A 5,533-nucleotide genomic window follows, 5' to 3' on the forward strand; every position below is an offset into this window, starting at 1 on the left:
TCTACCAAGGATGTATCCTTCCATAATTAGTCTGACATCTGATCTTGGCCTAGACTAGGCCTTTTGTGATTCTTCCTGGCTCCCAGTAGTCTGCCTTATCTTCCTTTAGGTTGGGCATGCTCCTTTATGGTGCTGGTCATGGTTAGCTACTAAAAGGGAGAAAAGAGAACTTCAAGGAATACAGAGCAAAAGATGGAGTAACTGCATGCTTAGTAGATACAGGATTTCCAATTGGAGTCAGGCAAATTTCTGAAACTAGACAGTGGTGATGGTTGTACAACACTGTGAATGTACTTAATGCTACTGATTTGTATGCCTTAAAATAGTTAAAATGGTAAATGTGATGTCATATTAATTCACAATAAATAATTTTAAAAAAATAAATAATGAGGCCAGGCCAATGGCTCATGCCTGTAATCCCAGCACTTTGGGAGGCTGAGACGGGTGGATCACCTGAGGTCAGGAGCTCGAGATCAGCCTGGCCAACATGGTGAAACCCTGCCTCTACTAAAAACATAAAAATTAGCCAGGCATGGTGGCAGGCGCCTGTAATCTCAGCTACCTGGCAGGCTGAGGCAGGAGAATTGCTTGAACCAGGAGGCAGAGGTTGCAGTGAGCTGAGACTGGGCCATTGCATTCCAGCCTGGGCGTCAAGAGCAAAACTCCGTCTCAGCTAATTACTCCGAGGATGGAGGGAAAAGTAAACAAACAAGGAACTTAGAAACTCAGAGAAGGCTCTTCCCTGATTTGAGATTTTTAAAAATTGTGATAAAATACACATAACATAGAATATACTGTTTTAACCATTTTAACGTGTACATTTTAAAGGATATCCAGTACCAATTAAGCATGCATTTACTACTCCTTTTGCTCTGAGGGGAGAGTGTGGTTGCCCCAGGAGCATGCTGCCTGCTTTTGTGGGGAAGAAACTGGCCTCTGTTGAGAGCTAACAGCTGCCACCAATCTGGTGACAAAGACACTGGCTCAAGCTGCATTAATGTCCTAGGGCTGTTGTAACAAAGTACCCCACAATGGGTGGCCCAGAGCAGCTAGAAATTCATTCTCTCACAGTTCTGGGGGTGGGAAGTCTGAAATCAAAGTATTAGCAGGGCTGGATCCTTCTGGGGCCTCTAAGGGAGGAGGGGTTCCATGCTCTCCCCAGGCTCCTGGTGGTTGCCAGCGATCCTTGGCATTCCCTGGTTTGTGGTAACATAACCCCAGCCTCTGCCTTTGTCTTCTGTGGTCATCTTCTCTGTGTGCCTCTGCTGTCTCTTCTTATAATGACACGAGGCCAGGGGAGGCGGCTAGTGGGATTACACGCATATAATCCCAGTACTTTGGGAGGCCAAGGTAGGTGAATCACCTGAAGTCAGGAGCTTGAGACCAGCCTGGCCAACGTGGTAAAACCCTGTCTCCACTAAAAATACAAAAATAGCCGGCATGGTGGAGGCACATGCCTGTAATCCAAGCTAGTCAGGAGGCTGAGGCAGGATTGCTTGAACCCAGGAGGCGGAGGTTGCAGTGAGCAGAGATTGTGCCACTGCACTCCAGCCTGGGTGACAGAGCAAGACTTGGTCTCAAAAAAAAAAAAGAGAGAGACTTAGGTCATTGGATTAGGGTCCACTCTAATCCAGAGTGACTTCACTCATTACATTTGGAAAGACCCTATTTTCAAATAAGGTCATATTCGCAGGCACCAGGATTTAGGACTTGAACATACATTTCTGGGGAGACATAATTCAACCCATAACAACAGCCATCCCCAGCATGGCAGCAAAGAAACTGGTGCTGAACAGGGAAACCTGCACATTGATCTGTTTGCTTTGAGAAGAAAATGTGCCTTTCCTTTTCCAGATTTGTAGTGTCCTTCAAGTACCCTCTACTGGCAGAGTTTAACATCCAGCCAGCTGGCAATGGAGAAATGGACTTTGCATCATTCCCTGGGGCAAGGAAGGTTTAAAGTTCAGAGGCAATAAATTAATAACTGGCATATCTGGGGACCAAAGTTCTCTCTGCTTTGAAGTGAGCCTTCAGCTAGCCTCATTCGATCTTCTTAATTTTATTTTATTGTGGTCAGAACACTTAACATGAGATCTACCCTCTGAACAGATTTTGTTTTTCTTTCCTATGGCTGCAATAGAACTCATTGTTGTTGTTTGAGACAGTCTTGCTCTGCTGCCCAGGCTAGAGTGCCGTGGTGCAAACTTGGCTCACTGCAACCTCTGCCTCTCGGATTCAAGCGATTCTCCCACCTCAGCCTCCCGAGTAGCTGGGATTACAGGAGCCCAGCACCATACCTGGCTAATTTTTGTATTTTTTAGTGGAAATGGGGTTTCACCATGTTGGCAAGGCTGGTCTTGAGCTCTGACCTCAAGTGATCTGCCTGCCTCTCAAAGTGCTGGGATTACAGGTGTGAGCCACCGCGCCTGATCCCCCTTTTTTTGGGGGGGAGGGGGTCTCACTTTTGTCACCCAGGCTGGAGTACAGTGGAGCAATCTTGGCTCACTGCAACTCCACCTCCCGGGTTCAAGCGATGCTCCCTGCCTCAGCCTCCTAAGTAACTCAGACTACAGGCACCTGCCACCATGCCTGGCTAATTTTTGTATTTTTAGTAGAGACAGGGTTTCGTCATGTTGGCCAGGCTAGTCTTGAACTCCTGACCTCAGGTGATCCACCCGGCTTGGCCTCCCAAAGTGCTAGGATTACAGGCTACTTGGACTCTTATAACTGTCTCCTAATGGTCTTTTTTTTTTTGAGACGGAGTTTTGCTGTTGTTGCCCAGACTGGAGTGCAATGGCACGATCTCGGCTCACCGCAACTTCCGCCTCCTGGGTTCAAGCAATTCTCCTGCCTCAGCCTCCTGAGTAGCTGGGACTACAGGCACGCACCATCATGCCCAGCTAATTTTTGTATTTTTAGTAGAGACGAGGTTTCACCTTGTTGACCAGGATGGTCTCGATCTCTTGACCTCGTGATCCACCCGCCTCGGCCTCCCAAAGTGCTAGGATTATAGGCGTGAGCCACCGCGCCCGGCCTCCTAATGGTCTTACTGATACATCCCAACTCATTTTACCAGGCAGAGTAATGGTTCTGAAATGTGAATCCGAAGGTGTCACTTTTTGCTCAAAGACCTCATATTGGCTTTCCATTGCTCTTAAGGAACAACTTCTTCCTCATGGGATAAAATGACCCTTCGTAACTTGGCTTTCTCCGGTTTCATCTCCTGCACTCCTCACCTCTTCTCCTAGTCATACAGGCTGTCTCTCATTTTTGAAAAGCTTTATTTATTTTTTCTTGCCCATGGCTCGTTTTTCTTCTTGGTACTTATTTCACACTCCCTTATCCCCACTCTTCTCTAACTCACTTCCTTCAAGCCATTCTCTATTCGTCCTCCAAAGTCAGTTTAGCTGTCACCTCCTACTGGAACTGATGCTCATAATTGACCCCGACCCTAATAATTTCGGAGTAGGAGATTTCATGTGTTTCCATTAATTTTATCTCTCTCATTGTATATATAAGCATATTTATAATCAGAGAGCTACAAATGTAAATAAGCATATATAATGATACAAAAATTATGTTATCTCTTATTATATATATAATTTTGGTATCTCATTACATATATATAATATGTATCTCTCTCATTACATATATAACTGTACATGTTGCTATAAAGTCCCATGGAATATTTGGTGGGCTGAGGTGAAAAACAGACACATATATATATGTAATGAGAGAGACATATATATTATGTGAGACGCATATACATTATATATGTAATAAGAGATATATATTATACATATGCAGTGAGAGAGATACAAAGTTATAATGTATATGCATAAGTATATAATGGTATATATCAGTATTCTATTTCACGTTACTAAAAGAGTTGATATCTTAAAGTTTACTTATTTGTTACTGTCATCCTCCATCAGAATATATGCCCTCTGAAGTTGAGCAACTTGTTTACTTTGCTCAGCACTGTGTCCCCAGTGCCTAAGTAACAGTGCCTGGCTTAGAGCAGAGATTCAATAAATATTTGCCAAGTGAATGATAAAAACAGATTTTTTGAGGCAAAGTTTTTCATGTTGCTATATAGTCCCATGCAATATTTGGGACATACTTATACTAAAAAATTATTATCTGAAATTCAAATATAGGCCAGGCACGGTGGCTCACGCCTGTAATCGTAGCACTTTGGAAGGATTACTTGATCTCAGGATTTTGAGACCAGCCTGGGCAACAAAACGAGACTCTCGTCTCTATTAAAAAAATAAAAATTAGCCGTGTGTGGTGGTGAGTGACTGTAGTCCCAGCTACTTGGGAGGCTGACGTGGGAGAATTACTTGAGCCCGGAAAGTAGAGGCTGCAGTGAGCCATGATCGCGCCACTGCACTCCAGCGTAGGCAACGAAGCGAGACTGTCTCGCAAAAGAAAACAAAATCAAAAATAACAAATTTAACTGAGCATCCTGTATTTTTTTTTTTCTGGCAACTCGACCCCCGGCAGATAGTTGGCAGTATCTAGAGGGTTTTTTTGGTCTTCATAATGAAATTAATATTCGAGAAGAGATGCAAAAATGAAATGTAGAAGTTTTTTTTTCTTTAAAAAAAAAAAAAAGGAAAAAACCCCATCAGAATCAGACACAGAGGGCTCCGCAGCGAGGCCACCGGTGGGGCAAGCCACTCTCGGCGTAAACAACAGGCAGCATCCTCCCTCAGGACTTGGGAGGCCACCGGGACAGTGGAACTGCACTAAACAGAGCGAGCTCAGCTTCCCAAGCTCTCGGCTGCCTGGGGGTAGGCTGAGGTGAGAAACAGACACAGCCCAGCAGGTTGTCCCGGGAACGCAAAAACCAAGGGTGGACGCACAGACTCGTGTGGAGAGATTTTTGATTGTCATGACTGGGGGTGGTGGCACTACTGGCATCTAGTGCGGAGAGGCCAGGGATGCTGCTAAACATCTTGCAACGTAAAGGGCAGCCCCTCCAAGGCAAGGAATTACCTAGTCTAAAATGTCAATAGCGTGGAGGCTGAGAAAAACTTAACTAAGATGGCCATGAACTTTCAGGGTCCCTAGTATACAGGCAGCGCCTAGCATTGCTAAGTTCATCTTCCGTTTGGAAAGGCAGCATAGGGTTGGTGAGAGAAAGGCGTCCGGGGATGGTGACTGGCTTTAAAGGCCTACGCGCAATCTTGTAGAAGATACGGGATGCGATAATGGCGTGCGAGCGAGCCAGTTAAGTTACCTATAGCAGCAGGTCAGGTGATGATGTCGAAAAGCCTGCGTGTGCCGGACACTGTGGAAGGTCAAGCGCTCCGCACACCCCGCCTGAGTATCCTAGGTCCCACCAAAAACAGATCCTCCGGCTGCTGGTACTGGGAAGGCTTTCAGTGACACACCGGAAGCGGCCTGGCGACTGAGGCGTCCTTCTTCCTAGCAACGGGTTGCGAAGGAAGTGGTTGGTGTAGCCGCGCCCTGTGCGCCTGCGCGGAGGCGCCCGCTGCTGACGTGGAGCTGGGCTCCCGAGCTG

The 5,533-nt window shown here is 45.9% G+C and overlaps 1 long non-coding RNA gene across 3 annotated transcripts in view; it reads right to left on the reverse strand.

Moving 5' to 3' along the window:
* Nucleotides 1-5,444, reverse strand: part of LOC116524850 — a 28,587-nt gene extending 23,143 nt beyond the window's left edge. For all 3 annotated transcript variants that reach the window (XR_004257507.1, XR_004257508.1, XR_004257506.1), the window contains exon 1: nucleotides 5,249-5,444. This is a non-coding gene — a long non-coding RNA (uncharacterized LOC116524850). The remainder of the gene's footprint in view (nucleotides 1-5,248) is intronic.
* Nucleotides 5,445-5,533: the final 89 nt, after the last annotated feature.

Source organism: Sapajus apella, unplaced genomic scaffold (assembly GCF_009761245.1).
Source record: "Sapajus apella isolate SASKATOON/1434 unplaced genomic scaffold, GSC_monkey_1.0 scaffold46, whole genome shotgun sequence".
Taxonomy (NCBI): domain Eukaryota; kingdom Metazoa; phylum Chordata; class Mammalia; order Primates; family Cebidae; genus Sapajus; species Sapajus apella.